Source organism: Balaenoptera physalus, assembly GCF_965194825.1.
Source record: "Balaenoptera physalus genome assembly, chromosome: 10".
Taxonomy (NCBI): Eukaryota; Metazoa; Chordata; class Mammalia; order Artiodactyla; family Balaenopteridae; genus Balaenoptera; species Balaenoptera physalus.
In genome coordinates, this window is record NC_138889.1 from 58,777,854 (window position 1) to 58,796,217 (window position 18,364).

Genomic DNA, 18,364 nt, shown 5'->3' on the forward strand with positions numbered 1-18,364 from the left:
GTCGAAAATAAAAGAATGAAAAGATAATCTGTAACTACTACAGAAAAAAAAAAACTGGTATAGCTATCATAACATCAGACAAAAAAGAACCTTAAAATAAAAAGTATTACAAAAATAGGGATCCAATTCACCAAGAAGATATCATAACCCTAATCACATACATATCTAATTTAATTGCATAGCTTCAAAACACTTAAAGCAAAAACTAACAGAATAATATAGGGAAAGTAATCATATCCATCAACATACCCATCTCAGTGTTTGAAATATGAAGGAACTTTCCCCATTCTCCTCTCCACACCACCCCCAGCCCCAAATCAGCAGGGTTCCAGAAGATTTTAACACCACAAGTGGCTTGAACTAATAAACATTAGCATAATAGACATAAGAACACTACAGCAATCTGAGGGCCTTTCACATCTAGCCATGATAGAGTAACTGGGACTGGACTTTCCCTTGCTGTCAACAACTAGAAAAGAGGGCAAAAGGTATGAAAAACCTCCTTTCAGACGTTGAACAAGGTAGTACAGAAATGTGACCCCTGAGAAAAGGGAAGCAAGTGAGGTAAGCGATATGATTACCCCAGTTTTCTAGAGGACACACTTTCCAGATCTTGGTGTAAGGAAAGGGAATCCAAACATAGCACAGCCATCTCACTAAATTGAGGAGACAGAGATTAGACTTCAGAAAGACTGAGCCATTAAGATTTATAGGACAGAATACCAAAGGAGGTAGCTTTGCAGAGAAAGAGGTCCAAAACTTTAAAGGGATCCTCTTGAGTCTGTTGTTGAATACTAAGCTGCACATGCACAGAGTAAGACTCAATTAGGCAGAGAAAAGAACTACGGGGGAGAAAAGCTACTAGAGAGCTGTAAAATGAACAACTACCATAGCACACAGACAGAATACAGATCACACTGAACACCTAGCGCATTCAATAGTGATCCCAGAAAGGTCACATTTCAGTAAGGAAGCAAAACTAGCAAGAGAGTAAAGACAACAACTCTAAACCCACCCAAAACCATGTTTTAAAACAAGCCATGAGAGATAAGCTGACCAGAAATTTAATCACTGGCCAAAAAAGAAGTCAAACACCCTTTAAAAGAAGACAACAAAATTCAGTCACTTAACAACATCACAATTCCAACATCCAAACAAAAGCTGTTATGTAAGTTTAAAAAGCAAGAAAATCAGTCAAAAGAAATAACCCAGAAATGACAGTGATGGTGAAACTGGCAAAGATTTTAAATCAGCTATTATAACTATGTTCAAGAACATAAAGAAAAACATGAAAATAATGAAGAGAGAAATGGAATAAATTAAAAAAGACAAAATACATTTCTGCTTCCAGTAATGACAGAGTAAGATCCTACTGTCTGATTCTCCCTCATAAAAAAAGGTAAAATCTGGAATAATACAAAAAGAGATTTTATGTGAAAGCACTGGAGAGTAAAAGAGAAGCAGACAGACTCCAATGGAGAGTACATACTTGAAGAAGGGGAGTTATACAAAGTGGGTTCCCATTTTCACAGCTTTCAGCCTTGGGCAAAGTACAACACACAAGGAGCAGTGGAATGTAATACTACGGGCTTTCTAGCCTGGGGAACCAAGAAACTGAAGTCAGAAGAAACATGACCACTAAAGAGAATGGAGAAATCCTTAAAGGGAACAAGACAGAGAAGGTACCCCCAAATTCTGTCTGCTTATGTCTCTACCATTAGAGACCCATGCATGTATACATGACAGATGGAAAGGAGTTCAGCTAAACACAAAAAAGGTGCTGGCCAAAAACAGAGTTTACAGTTCAAGTCAAGTCAGTCAAGATAACTGTCAACTGAAACCAAAGAAACAACACTCACAAGGAAAAAACAAACAAAAAAACAAAAAAGAACAGAATCTCCACAATTTAACATTCTTTTTTTTTTATATATTATTATTATTTTTTCATTTATTTTTGGCTGCGTTGGGTCTTTGTTGCTGTGCGTGGGCTTTTTCTAGCTGCGGTGAGCGGGGGCTACTCTTCGTTGTGGTGCACGGGCGTCTCATTGCGGTGGCTTCTCTTGTTGCAAAGTACGGGCTCTAGGCGCCAGGGCTTCAGGAGTTGTGGCTCGTGGGCTCTGGAGCACAGGCTCAGTAGTTGTGGCGCATGGGCTTAGTTGCTCCACAGCATGTGGGATCTTCCTGGACCAGGGCTCGAACTCGTGTCCCCTGCACTGACAGGCGGATTCTTAACCACTGCGCCACCAGGGAAGCCCTAACATTCTTACTATCTAAAAGAAAATCTAAAATTACTCAATATATAAAGAATCAGGAAAATGAAACACATTCTCAAGAGAAAAGAGTGTCAACTGAGACTGACCCTGAGATCACCCAGGTAGACAAGGGCTTTAAAGCGGCTATTATAACTATCCTCAATGAATTAAAACAAAATATGCTAACAATAATGAAAAGATAGGGAATTTGTGGAGAAAAATAGAAATGATAAAAAAGCACTAAATGCAAGTTCTAAAACTGAAAAAATACAGTATCTGAAATAAATTATTCACTGAATAGACTTAACAGACAAATGGAAATGACAGGAAAAAAAAAAGGTAAGTGAACCTGAAGACATATCAATCAAAATTATCCAACCTGTACATGCACAGAGAGATAAAAATATATTTTTTTGTAAAATGAACTGACCTTAAAAGGCCTGTTACATGACAAACAGTCTGACATACTTGTAACTGGAAACAAATGATAGAAGAGAGAGACTGAGGCAGAAAAGAATATTTAAAGAATGAACAAAGTTTCCCAAAATATGCTTAAAGGCAGAAATTTATAGATATAAGCCTCTCAACTTGCTGAAGGGAAATGATGCCAGAGGGAAATCCAGATCCTCAGACAGGAAAGAAGAGCATTAAAATGGTAAACCCCCAGTTAAATGCAAAAGTTAATTATTTTGTTTTCCTTAAATTTATTTATAACTTATTTACTTTTAACATATAGCTGTTGTGAACATAACATATGTAGATGTAATATAACAACTATAACATAAAGAACATGGTAAGTAGGATATGGACCTATACAGCTGTCTTATTCTGCACGCTTCTACATTTTTCATGAAGTGAGCTGTGAAAAGTTAAGGATAGATACTGTAATCCCTCAAGAAACCACTAAATAAATAATACAGTTGAAAAGCCAATAGTAATGTTAAAATGGAATTCTCAAAAATAGTCAAAAAAATTTTTAAAGTAAGAAAGAACAGAGAAAACTAAAATAAAATGGCAGACCCACACCTGGCCATATTAACCATAGTAAACCTGATAGTCTGTTGCCCTGTTGATAATATTTACATTGTTATCTGTTCAGGGTTTTGTTTGTTTTTAAAAAGATAAAAACTTGCAATATTTCTTTGTTAGAAGAGCTTTGGGAATTTCCTTCTCCTTTCATACTTAAAAGTAAAATAAAACTGTAACTCTAATGGATTTCTTACTTAAACAAAAAGTTTGAGGGTTGCCGTTCATTTAATTCAACAATTAGTGCCTAGACCAACCCAGATGAGAGCAGCAACTGAAGAATAATGGCTCAAGGTGGGGCTCAGATAACAGCTGGCAGAGAAAGGTAAAAATGACCTTCACTGGGGTCCCACGGAGGAGCCTGCCTGTTTCTACAGTTTGTTTCTACACTGTTTCTGTTTGTACAGAACTTCAAACTGTTTATACTGAAAGAATCTTCAGAGTTATCAGAAGGTGTCCAAGGCAATTGCATAACAGAATTACATGGTTTTTCCTCTTGCAGTTATCTTGAGGTTCTATTGATTATTAAGATGCACAGTACATGTACTGAGTTAAAAGAGTGACTACCTGGGTTGTGCCCTGAAAGTCTAGGGTTCTGGTTTTGAGAGTCTGATCAGGGTAGAATCTTAATCTGATCTAAGAAAAGAGTTTTTTTCCTTTGCAAGAATTACAACTAACCCAATCCTAGCGAGTGGAGGTGTCCCCAGACTACAAGCAAACTAGCAGACATTCTACGAGGTAACTGGTATATAATCTTGAAAACTGTCAAGGTCATAATGGTCAAAAAAGATTTAGGAGCTATTCCAGATAGAATGAGACTAAATAGACGTGAAATCTAAATGTAACAATGTGATTCTGGACTGGATACACTTGCTATTAAGGGCATTATTGGGACAACTAAAAAATGTTAAATGGGATTATAGGATTAGATGGTAGTAATATATCAATGTTCATTTTCTGATTTTAATGGTTGTATTGTGGTTATGTAGAACAATATCCTTGTTTGAAGGAAATATACAATAAAATATGAAGGGTAACGGAGGATTACACTGGCAATTTACTTTCAAATGGCTTAGAAAAAGTTACTTGTCCTGTACCTGAAACTATTCTTTACATTGGAGATTGCTTTCAAAGTATTTTTTTCACTAAAGCAGATACAGCTATAGATAAAAATGTTTATATATTTATATATTTACTCTACATGCAAAGAATCAGGAAAATGTGACTTACTACAAGGGGAAAAAAATCAGACCTAGAAATGAAGAAAAGAGCAGAACTAGCAGATGAGGATTTAAAACACCTATTACAAATATGTTTGAGGATTTAAAGAAAAACATGAATACAACAAAGAGAAATATATAAACTATTTTTAAAAATCAAATGAAACGGGCTTCCCTGGTGGCGCAGTGGTTGAGAATCTGCCTGCCAATGCAGGGGACACGGGTTTGAGCCCTGGTCTGGGAAGATCCCACATGCCGCGGAGCAACTCGGCCCGTGAGCCACAGCTATTGAGCCTGAGTGTCTGGAGCCTCTGCTCCAAAACAAGAGAGGCCGCGATAGTGAGAGGCCCGCGCACCGCGATGAAGAGTGGCCCCCACTCTCCGCAACTGGAGAAAGCCCTCACACAGAAACGAAGACCCGACACAGCCAAAAATAAACATAATAAATAAATAATAAATTTAAAAAAAAAAATCAAATGAAACTTCTAAAGCTGAAAAATGCAGTATCTGAAATTTAAAAATTCATTGTATGTGCTTAAAAAAAAGGAGCAGTGAACTTGAACCTAAGGAAATAGAAACTACACAAATTGAAGCACACAGAGAAACAAGGCAAGAAAAAAAAAAAGAATGAAATGACAGGTAAGATAATATCTATTTAACACGCGTATAACTGGAGTACTGGAAAAAAGAGGAAATAGAAAACAAAGTAGGAAAATATTAAAGCTATACTGACTTAAAATATTCCAAATTTTATTTTTTAAAAAATCAAGCCGGGCTTCCCTGGTGGCGCAGTGGTTGAGAGTCTGCCTGCCAATGCACGGAACACGGGTTCGAGCCCTGGTCTGGGAGGATCCCACATGCCGCGGAGCAACTAGGCCCGTGAGCCACAACTACTGAGCCTGTGCATCTGGAGCCTGTGCTCCGCAACAAAAGAGGCCACGATAGTGAGAGGCCTGTGCACTGCGATGAAGAGTGGCCCCCGCTTGCCACAACTAGAGAAAGCCCTCGCACAGAAACGAAGACCCAACACACCCAAAAATAAATAAATAAATTTATTAAAAAAAAAAAAAATCAAGCCACAGACCTAAAAAGATGAAGAAACTTCAAGCAAGATTACCATGCAAATACCACCAACACCACCACCATACCATCACTAAGGAACATAATAATAAACTGCTGAAACCAAAGATAAAGAGAAAATTCTAAAAGCAGATAGAGAAAAATGGCGAGGGGAATAAAGATAGTAATAAATGACTTCTTAAACAAACAAATAAACAAAATGCAAACTAGAAGACAATGTAACAAATTGTTAGGTGCTAAAAGAAAATAACCATCCAACAAGAATTCTATACCCAGCAAAAATGTTTCAAATAAGAAGGTGAAAAAAGACATTTTCAGACAAATATAAGCTGACAAAATTTATCACCAACAGAAGTGTACTATAAGAAAAGTTAAAGTACACAATTTAAGGTTATTACATTATACATTAAGTGGTATAATACTATTTGAGAGTAAACTATAATAAATTAAAAATATATACTGTAAAGTCCTAGCAAACTCTAATGAAATAAAAGAGAGATGTAACAGAGAAGCTAGTAGACAGGATGAAATAAAACACTAACACACACACACACACACACACACACACACACACACACACCTCTAAATTAATTTAAAAGAAGCCAGGAAAAGTGTGAGGGGGAAAAAGCCAAAGAGATGAAAAAAATGTAAAATTAACAGCAAGATAGTAACTTAATCACACTGACAATTACATTAAATGTAAATGGACATATGCACTAATTAAGAAAGAGAGGCAGTCAGGGAGTTCGTTGGTGGCCTAGTGGTTAGGATCTGGGGCTTTCACTGCCCTGGTCCAGGTTCAATCCCTGATTGGGAAACTGAGATTCTGCAAGCCATGCAGCATGGCCAAAAAACAAAAAAAACTTAAAGAAATCAAAGATTTGGAACCAAAATGGCACAGTAGAAGGACGTGCTCTCACTCCCTCTTGCGAGAACACCAGAATCACAACTAGCTGCTGGACAATCATCGACAGGAAGACACTGGAACTCACCAAAAAAGACACCCCACATCCAAAGACAAAGGAGAAGCCAAAATGAGATGGCAGGAGGGGCGCAATCACAGTAAAATCAAATCCCATAACTGCTGGGTGGGTGACTCGCAGACTGGAGAACACTTATACCACAGAAGTCCACCCACTGGAGTGAAGGTTCTGAGCCCCACGTCAGGTTCCCAAGCTGCGGGTCCGGCAATGGGAGGAAGAATTCCTAGAGAATCAGACTTTGAAGCCTAGTGGGAATTGATTGCAGGACTTCAACAGGACTGGGGGAAACACAGACTCCACTCTTGGAGGGCACACACAAAGCAGTGTGCACATCGGGACCCAGGGGAAGGAGCAGTGACCCCACAGAGACTGAACCAGACCTACCTGCTAGCGTTGGAGGGTCTCCAGCAGAGGCGGGCGGTGGCTGTGGCTCATTCAGGGGACAAGGACACTGGCAGCAGAAGTTCTGGGAAGTACTCCTTGGCGTGAGCCCTCCCAGAGTCCACCATTAGCCCCACCAAAGAGCCTGCAGGCTCCAGTGTTGGGTCGCCTCAGGCCAAACAACTAACAGGGAGGGAACTTAGCCCTACCAATCAGCAGACAAGCAGATTAAAGTTTTACTGAGCTCTGCCCACCAGAGCAACAGTCAGCTCTACCCACCACCAGTCCCTCCCATCAGGAAACTTGCACAAGCCTCTTAGATAGCCTCATCCACCAAGGGCAGACAGCAGAAGCAAGAAGAACTACAATCCTGCAGCCTGTGGGACAAAAACCACATTCACAGAAAGATAGACAAGATGAAAAGGCAGAGGGCTATGTACCAGATGAAGCAACAAGATAAAAACCCCAGAAAAACAACTAAATGAAGTGGAGATAGGCAACCTTCCAGAAAAACAATTCAGAATAATGAAGCGAAGATGATCCAGGACCTCGGAATAAAAATGGAGGCAAAGATCGAGAAAATGCAAGAAGTGTTTAACAAAGACCTAGAAGAATTAAAGAACAAACAAACAGAGATGAACAATACAATACCTGAAATGAAAACTACACTAGAAGGAATCAGTATCAGAATAACTGAGGCAGAAGAACGGATAAGTGACCTGGAAGACAGAATGGTGGAATTCACTGCTGCGGAACAGACTAAAGAAAAAAGAATGAAAAGAAATGAAGACAGCCAAAGAGACCTATGGGACAACATTAAACACAACAACATTCGCATTATAGGAGTCCCAGAAGGAGAAGAGAGAGAGAAAGGACCCGAGAAAATATTTGAAGAGATTATAGTCGAAAACTTCCCTAACATGGGAAAGGAAATAGCCACCCAAGTCCAGGAAGCGCAGAGAGTCCCATATGGGATAAACCCAAAGAGAAACACGCCGAGACACATAGTAATCAAACTGGCAAAAATTAAAGACAAAGAAAAATTATTGAAAGCAGCAAGGGAAGAACGACAAATAACATACAAGGGAACTCCCATAAGGTTAACAGCTGATTTCTCAGCACAAACTCTACAAGCCAGAAGGGAGTGGCATGATATACTTAAAGTGATGAAAGGGAAGAACCTACAACCAAGATTACTCTACCTGGCAAGGATCTCATTCAGATTCGATGGAGAAATCAAAAGCTTTACAGACAAGCAAAAGTTAAGAGAATTCAGCACCACCAAACCAGCTCTACAACAAATGCTAAACAAACTTCTCTAAGTGGGAAACACAAGACAAGAAAAGGACCTATAAAAACAAACCCAAAACAATTAAGAAAATGGTCATAGGAACATACATATCGATAATTACCTTAAACGTGAATGGATTAAATGCTCCAACCAAAAGACACAGGCTTGCTGAATGGATACAAAAACAAGACCCATAAATATATGCTGTCTATAAGAGACCCACTTCAGACCTAGGGACACATAGAGACTGAAAGTGAGGGGATGGAAAAAGATATTTCATGAAAATGGAAATCAAAAGAAAGCTGGAGTAGCAATACTCATATCAGATAAAATAGACTTTAAAATAAAGAATGTTACAAGAGACAAGGAAGGACACTACATAATGATCAAGGGATCAATCCCAGAAGAAGATATAACAATTATAAATATATATGCACCCGACATAGAAGCACCTCAATACATAAGGCAACTGCTAACAGCTATAAAAGAGGAAATTGACAGTAACACAATAATAGTGGGGGACTTTAACACCTCACTTAGACCAATGGACAGATCATCCAAACAGAAAATTAATAAGGAAACACAAGCATGAAATGACACAACAGACCAGATATATTTAATTGATATTTATGAGACATTCCAACCAAAAACAGCAGATTACATTTTCTTCTCAAGTGCGTACAGAACATTCTCCAGGATACATAACATCTTGGGTCACAAATCAAGCCTCAGTAAATTTAAGAACATTGAAATCATATCCAGCGTATTTTCTGATCACAATGCTATGAGATTAGAAATGAATTACAGGGAAAAAAAAGTAAAAAACACAAACACATGGAGGCTAAACACTATGTTACTAAATAACCAAGAGATCACTGAAGAAATCAAAGAGGAAATCAAAAAATACCTAGAGACAAATGACAATGAAAACACGACGATCCAAAACCTATGCGATGCAGCAAAAGCATTTCTAAGAGGGAAGTTTATAGCTATACAAGCCTACATCAAGAAACAAGAAAAATCTCAAATAAACAATCTAACCTTACACCTAAAGGAACTAGAGAAAGAAGAACAAACAAAACCTAAAGTTAGTAAAAGGAAAGAAATCATAAAGATCACAGCAGAAATAAATGAAATAGAAACAAAGAAAACAATAGAAAAGATCAATAAAACTAAAAGCTGGTTCTTTGAGAAGATAAACAAAATTGATAAACCATTAGCCTCACTCATCAAGAAAAGGAGAGAGAGGACTTAAACCAATAAAATTAGAAATGAAAAAGGAAAAGTTACAACAGACACTGCAGAAATACAAAGCATCCTAAGAGACTACTACAAGCAACAGTATGCCAATAAAATGGAAAACATGGAAGAAATGGGCAAATTCTTAGAAAGGTATAACTTTCCAAGACTGAACCAGGAATAAATAGAAAATATGAACAGACCAATTACAAGTAATGAAATTGAAACTGTGATTAAAAATCTTCCAACAAACAAAAGTCCAGGACCAGATGGCTTCACAGGTGAATTCTATCAAACATTTAGAGAAGAGCTAACACCCATCCTTCTCAAACTCTTCCAAAAAATTGTGTAGGAAGGAACACTCCCAAACTCATTCTATGAGGCCACCATCACCCTGATACCAAAACCAGACAAAGATACTACAGAAAAAGAAAACTACAGACCAATATCACTGATGAATATAGATGCAAAAATCCTCAACAAAATACTAGCAAACAGAATCCAACAACACGTTAAAAGGATCATACACCATGATCAAGTGGGATTTATCCCAGGGATGCAAGGATTCTTCAATATATGCAAATCAATCAATGTGATACACCATACTAACAAATTGAAGAAGAAAAACCATATGATCATCTCAACAGATGCAGAAAAAGCTTTTGACAAAATTCAACACCCATTTATGATAAAAACTCTCCAGAAAGTGGGCATAGAGGGAACCTACCTCAACATAATAAAGGCCATATACTATATGACGAACCCACAGCAAACATCATTCTCAATGGTGAAAAACTGAAAGCATTTCTTCTAAGATCAGGAACAAGACAAGGATGTCCACTCTCACCACTATTATTCAACATAGTTTTGGAAGTCCTAGTCACAGCAATCAAAGAAGAAAAAGAAATAAAAGGAATACAAATTGGAAAAGAAGAATTATAAAACTGTCACTGTTTGCAGGTGACATGATACTATACATAGAGAATCCTAAAAATGCCACCAGAAAACTACTAGAGCTAATCAATGCATTTCGTAAAGTTGCAGGATACAAAGTTAATGCACAGAAATCTCTTGTATTCCTATACACTAATGATGAAAAATCTGAAAGGGAAATTAAGGAAACACTCCCGTTTACCATTGCAACAAAAAGAATAAAATACCTAGGAATAAACCTACCTAGGGAGACAAGAGACTTGTATGCAGAAAACTATAAGACACTGATGAAAGAAATTAAAGATGATACAAACAGATGGAGAGATATACCACGTTCTTGGACTGGAAGAATCAATATTTTGAAAATGACTACACTACCCAAAGCAATCTACAGATTCAATGCAATCCCCATCAAATTACCAATGGCATTTTTTACAGAACTAGAACAAAATATCTTAAAATTTGTATGGAGACACAAAAGACCCCGAATAGCCAAAGCAGACTTGAGGGAAGAAAACGGAGCTGGAGGAATCAGACTCCCTGACTTCAGACTATACTACAAAGCTACAGTAATCAAGACAATATGGCACTGGCACAAAAACAGAAATATAGATCAATGGAACAAGATAGAAAGCCCAGAGATAAACCCACACACCTATGGTCAGCTAATCTATGACAAAGGAGGCAAGGATATAGAATGGAGAAAAGACAGTCTCTTCAGTAAGTGGTGCTGGGAAAACTGGACAGCTACATGTAAAAGAATGAAATTAGAACACTACTTAACACCATACACAAAAATAAACTCAAAATGGATTCGAGACCTAAATGTAAGACAGGACACTATAAAACTCTTAGAAGAAAACATAGGAAGAACACTCTTTAACATAAATCACAGCAAGATATTTTTTGATCCACCTCCTAGAATAATGGAAATAAAAACAAAAATAAACAAATGGGACCTAATGAAACTTCAAAGCTTTTGCATGGCAAAGGAAACCATAAACAAGATGAAAAGACAACCCTCAGAATGGGAGAAAATATTTACAAACGAAGCAATGGACAAAGGATTAATCTCCAAAATATATAAACAGCTCATGCAGCTCAATATTAAAAAAACAAACAACCCAATCCAAAAATGGGCAGAAGAACTAAATAGACTTTTCTCCAAAGAAGACATACAGATGGCCAAGAAACACACGATAAGCTGCTCAACATCACTAATTATTAGAGAAATGCAAATCAAAACTACAATGAGGTATCACCTCACACCAGTTAGAATGGGCATCATCAGAAAATCTACACACAACAAATGCTGGAGAGGGTGTGGAGAAAAGGGAACCCTCTTGCACTGTTGGTGGGAATGTAAATTGATACAGCCACTATGGAGAACCGTATGGAGGTTCCTTAAAAAACTAAAAATAGAATTACCATATGATCCAGCAATCCCACTACTGGGCATATACCCAGAGAAAAGCATAATTCAAAAAGACACATGCACCCCAATGTCCATTGCAGCACTATTTGCATGGAAGCAACCTAAATGCCCATTGACAGACGAATGGATAAAGAAGATGTGGTACATATATACAATGGAATATTACTCAGCCATAAAAACTAAAGAAATTGGGTCATTTGTAGAGACGTAGATGGATCTAGAGACTGTCATACAGAGTGAAGTAAGTCAGAAAGAGAAAAACAAATATCTTATATTAACGCATATATGTGGAACCTAGAGAAAGAGTACAGATGAACCGGTTTGCAGGGCAGAAATTTAAACACAGATGTAGAGAACAAACGTATGGACACCAAGGGGGGAAAGCGGCGGGGGGTGGGGGTGGTGGTGTGATGAATTGGGCGATTGGGATTGACATGTATACACTGATGTGTATAAAACTGATGACTAATAAGGACCTGCTGTGTAAAAAAATAAATAAAATAAAATTCAAACATTAAAAAAAAAAGAAATCAGAGACTGTCAGACTAGACCAGAAAGAAAAAAAGATAAGAAAGGGAGAGGGAGAGAGACCCAACTATAAGCAACTACAATAAAAGCACTTTAAATGTAAAGATACAGAAAGGTTAAAATTAACAGGATAAAAAAGAAGTACCATGCCAATGCAAATTATAAGAAAGATGAATGGCTACATTAATATCAGGCCAGAAAGACTTCAGAACATAGGATATTGCCAGAGAAAAAGGAGGACATTTCATAATGATAAAGGGTGAATACCTCAAGATTACACGACAATCCTGAAGTGTATATGCCTAAGAATGTAGCATCAAAACACATAAGAATAGAAAGGAGATATATAAAAATATACTACTAAAGTTGTAGTATAGTATTGGTGATTCCAATACTCTTCTTAATAATTAACAGAAACAGACAGAAATATCAGTAAATATACAGAAGACTTGAATAACACTAGCAACCAATTTGACCTGACATTTATAGAATACTACATGCATAAACAGCAGAATATATATCCTTTTCAAATCCGTGTGGAACATTCACCAAGTAAAACATGTGAAAAGCCATAAAACAAGCCAATAAGTTTAAAAGAATTTAAATTAAAAATATGTTTGAGGAACTTCCCTGGTGGTCCAGAGGTTAAGTATCTACCTTCCAATGCAGGGGATTCGGGTTCAATCCCTGGTCGGGGAACTAAGATCCCACATGCCGCAGGGCAATTAAGCCCGCGCACCGCAGCTACCGAGCCCGCACGCTGCAACTAGAGAAGCCCGTGCACTGCAACGAAGAGCCCACACGACACAACGAGAGAGAGAAGCCCGCGCATCGCAACTAAGACCCAACACAGCCAAAAATAAAATGAATAAATGAATAAATACTTTTTTAAAAAATAAAAATATGTTTTCTGAACATAATGAAATTAAAGTAGAAATCACTAACAAAAAGATACCTTACAAATTCCAAATATTTGGTAATTAGACAACACACTTCTATATAACCTATAGTTTATTTCTACTTCCCCTGTGATTTCTTCTTTAACCTATGGGTTATGTAAAAGAAATCACAGGAAGAATGGAAATAAAGCATATTAAAATGTGTTGACACACAGCTATAGCATGCTAAGAGTGAAATTTATAACTATAAATGATTCTAATTTTTTAAAATAAGGTCTAAAATTAGTGTTCTAAGCTTCTATCTCATGAAACTAAAAAAATAATAAATTGAATAAAAAATAAGTGAAAAAAAAAAGAATAGAATAAGAAAAAAGTAGAGAAAATTAACATAGCAAGAAGTTGTACCTCTGACATGATTAATAACATTTAATAAACCACTAAGATGATTAATCAACAAAAAAAGAGAATACACAAATTACCAATATGAGGAATGAAAGAGCAGAGATCACCTTAGAGTCTACAGACATTAAAAGACCAACAAGAGAACATCAGAAAATTCAGCAATTTACATAAAATAAATTTCTTGAAAAATACAACCTATAAAAAACTGACAAAAGAAACTTAATGGAAAACAAAATTATAGACCAGTCTCTCTCATGAACAAAGATACAAAATCCTTAACAAAAATACAGTTGACCCTTGAGCAACACTGGGGTTAGGGAAGCCAACCCTCCAAGCAGTTGAAAATCTGAGCATAGCTTTACAGTCCGCACTCTGCACCCACGGGCTCAATATCAGTGGGTTCAACCAACCATGGATCATGTAGTACTGTAGCACATATTCACTGAAAAAAAATCCCTGTATAAGTGGACTTGCACAGTTCAAACCCATGTTGTTCAAGGGGCAACTGTACTGGCAAATCAAACCCAGATATAGATTTATAGATATAGATATGGATATGGATATGGACATGGACATAGACAGAGACAGAGCTGGAGAGATAGAGATGCTAATACATCATGTCCAAATGGGCCAGGAAAGCAAAGTTGGTCCAACATTAAAAAATCAATCAATTGAATTCATCACATTAACAGAAAGGACAAAATCACTTCAATAGATATAGAATAGTATTTGACAAAATTCAATACCCACTAATGATAAAACTCAAGCAAGTCAGGAAAAGAAAAGAATTTCCTCAACCAAGAAGTCCTACAAAAAATCTACAGCTGGGGGCTTCCCTGGTGGCGCAGTGGTTGAGAGTCTGCGTGCCAATGCAGGGGACACGGGTTCGAGCCCTGGTCTGGGAAGATCCCACATGCCGCGGAGCAACTAAGCCCGTGAGCTACAACTACTGAGCCTGCACGTCTGGAGCGTGTGCTCCACAACAAGAGAGGCCACGATAGTGAGAGGCCCGCGCACCGCGATGAAGAGGGTCCCCCACTCGCCGCAACTAGAGAAAGCCCTCACACAGAAACGAAGACCCAACACAGACAAAAATAAATAAATTAATTTTTAAAAAAAGAAAAAAAATTATAAAACAATAAAATAAAATAAAATAAAGGACTTCCTAAAGAGAATCTTAAAATTTCAACAACAAAAAAAATCTACAGCTTACCTAATAATAAAAAAACCCCCACCATATCTAATAATAAAATATTTAATGCTTTCCTCCTTAAATTAAAAAATAAAAATAAGGGCTTCCCCGGTGGCGCAGTGGTTGAGAATCTGCCTGCCAATGCAGGGGACACGGGTTCGAGCCCTGGTCTGGGAAGATCCCACATGCCGCGGAGCAACTAGGCCCGTGAGCCACAATTACTGAGCCTGCGCGTCTGGAGCCTGTGCTCCACAAGAGAGGCCACAATAGTGAGAGGCCCACGCACCGCAATGAAGAGTGGCCCCCACTTGCCGCAACAAGAGAAAGCCCTCGCACAGAAACGAAGACCCAATGCAGCCATAAATAAATAAATAAATAAATAAATATTTTTAAAAAATAAAAATAAAAAAAGGAAAGCTGTTTGCTCATATCACTTCTACTCAACAATGTACTGCAAGGTCCTAACCAGTACAGTAAGGGAAGAAAAATAATGCATAAAGATTATTGAAAAGGATGAAGTGAAACTTTCTATTCATAGATTACATGTTTACTTAGTGACAAAAAAATTAATAAGTTTAGCAAGGTAGAAGATATAAGGATGATAGACAAAAATCAATTTAAATATCTATGCTAGCAATAGAGAAACAACGAGAAAATGAAATTTTAAAACTATAATGTATAAGAACATCAAAAAATATAAAATACTTAGAAATAAATTTAACAAGATGTTTAAGACCTCTACAATGAAAACTACTGAGAGAAATTAAAGGAGACCTACATAAATGGAGAAATACAACATGGTGGATTGTAAGATTCATATTTTTAAGATGTCTGTTTTCCCCAAGATGATTTATAGATATGATACAATCCCAGTAGGCTTTTAAAATAAAAATTGATGTATTATCTATTTTATATAACAGATTACCTCAAAACTTAGCAGCTTAAAACATCAGACATTTATTATCTCACGTAATTTCTGAGAGTCAAAAATATGGAAGCAGTTCAGACTCAGGATCTCTCATGGGGATGCAGTCAAAATGTTGGCCAGCTCCAAAGTCATCTGAAGGCCTAAATGGAGCTGGAAGGTCAACTTTCAAGATGGCTAATTCACCTCTCTGTTGGCTGGAGGCCTCAGTTCCTCATCACATAGACCTTTAATGACATGAGGGCTGTCTTCCCCCAGAGTGAGTGATCCAACAAAGAGGCCAAGAGGGAAGCAGTCATGCCTTTTATAACCTAGTATCCAAAGTTTCATCACATTACTTGTAATTTATTTTATTAGAAGCACGGTACTAAATTTGGACCACACTCAAGGGGAAGGTAATTAAGTTCTACAGAGAAATAGCAAAGTGCACATCTTTTAAAACCACCATAATAGACAAACTGATTCAAAAATTTATATGAAAATGCATAAGACCTAAATATCCAAAACAATACTTTAAAAGAACCAAGTTGGAAGATTTATAGTAGTTGATTTCAAGGTCTACTATAAAGCTATATATATCAAGACTCTGTGGTAATGGCATAAGGATATGCAAATATATCAACAGAGCAGAGAGCCCAGAAATAGACCTACATGTACAGCTCACTGATTTTTGACAAAGGAGCAAAAGCAATCCAATGGGGGGGGAAATGTTTTTTCAGCAAATAATGCTGTAACAACTGGACATGCATATGAGAAAAAAATAAACTTCAATCCCTACCTCACACCATATATACAATGAATTTGAGATGGATACAGACCTAAATATCAAGCTATAACTATAAAACTTCTATAAGAGAATATGGGAAAATACCTTTATAATCTGAGGGTAGACAAAAGTTTTTAAACGGGATAAGGAAAGCAATAACTATAAAAAAAAAAAAAGATAAATTAGACTCCATAAAAATTTTAAACTTCTCCTCATTAAAAGATACTTTTTAGAAAATGAATAGACAAAACATAGACAGGGAGAAAACAGTCACAAAACATCCATCTGATAAAAGGACTTACGTCCAGAATATATAAGGAACCCTTGCAACTCAATAATAAAAAGACAACCCGGGCTTCCCTGGTGGCACAGTGGTTGAGAATCCGCCTGCCAACGCAGGGGACATGGGTTCAAGCCCTGGTCCAGGAAGATCTCCCATGTCGTGGAGCAACTTAGCCCATGTGCCACAACTACTGAGCCTGCGCTCTAGAGCCTGTGAGCCACAACTACTGAGCCCATGTGCCACAACTACTGAAGCCCAGGCACCTAGAGCCTGTACTCCACAACAAGAGAAGCCACCGCAATGAGAAGCCCGCACACTGCAACGAAGAGTAGCCCCCGCTCGCCGCAACTAGAGAAAGTCCGTGCGCAGCAACAAAGACTCAACGCAGCCAAAAATAAAATTATTTAATTAATTAATTTTAAAAATAAAAAATAAAAAGACAACCCAACTTTTTTTAATGGGCAAAAGATCTGAAAAGACAATATACAAAAGAAGATATATGAATGTCCAAGAAGCACGTGAAAATGTGCTCAGCATCTTTAGTTATTAGTAAATGCTAATTAAAATCACAATGAGATGCCATTATACACACTCCAGAATGGATAAAATTAAAAAGTATGGCAACGCTAAATGTCCTTGAGTGTGTGGAGCACCCAAAACTTCCATGATGAGTATGAAAAGTTACATCACTTTGGAAAAAAGTCTTGCAGTCCCTTAAAAAACTAAACATAAACTAACTCTATGACCTGGTAATTCCACTTCTATGAATTTACCCAAGAAAGATGAAAAATATATGTTCACAAAAAGACTTGTATAAGAATGTTCATAGCAGCTTTATTCATAATAGCCAAAAACTGGAAACAGTCCTAGTATCAATAGGTAAATGGATAAACTAACTATAGTATGTTCATATAATGAAATACTACTCAGCAATAAAAAGGAACAAACTACTGATTCAACAACAGGACAAATCTCGTTTCTCACAGACACGAATCTTAAATGGACTAATAAAGATTTGTTTTTAATTTTAACTTCTAATATAGTAAATACCAATAGACTTAACTCACAAAGTTCTCCAGGGTTCTCAATAATTTTAAATGTGTAAAGGGGTCATAAGACCAAAAAGTCTGAGAATCTCTGATCTAATAAAAGCTGAATATAGGCATGCCATACAATCTAATAATTATACTCCTAAATATATAGACACTCTTACACTTGTGTGTACCAGAAGATGTACAAGAATGTTCATAGCATTATTTGTAATATCAAACACCTGGAAACAACAAAACATCCAACGACTGAAGAATGGATAAATCAATATATTCATACAGTGAAATTCTAAACAGTAAGAAAAAAAATGAACTATCTAACCTATCAACGTAGATAATTCTCAGGAACATGGATGATACTAAGGACCACAATTTGAGTGAAAAAAACAAGCTGTAGAAGAATGTATATATAGTAAAATTCCACTCACATAAAATGTAAAACAAGCAAACCTAAACTGTATTTTCTAGGAATGCATAAGT

The 18,364-nt window shown here is 37.0% G+C and overlaps 1 protein-coding gene and 1 long non-coding RNA gene across 3 annotated transcripts in view; one reads left to right on the forward strand and one right to left on the reverse strand.

The window, feature by feature from the left end:
- Window positions 1-18,364, reverse strand: part of ACER3 (alkaline ceramidase 3) — a 186,378-nt gene that overhangs the window by 155,844 nt on the left and 12,170 nt on the right. The gene's annotated exons all lie outside the window — the stretch shown is intronic.
- On the forward strand, window positions 14,333-17,616 carry LOC309636822. The gene is made up of 2 exons (XR_014250245.1): window positions 14,333-14,972; window positions 15,279-17,616. It is a non-coding gene; the product is annotated as an uncharacterized lncRNA (long non-coding RNA).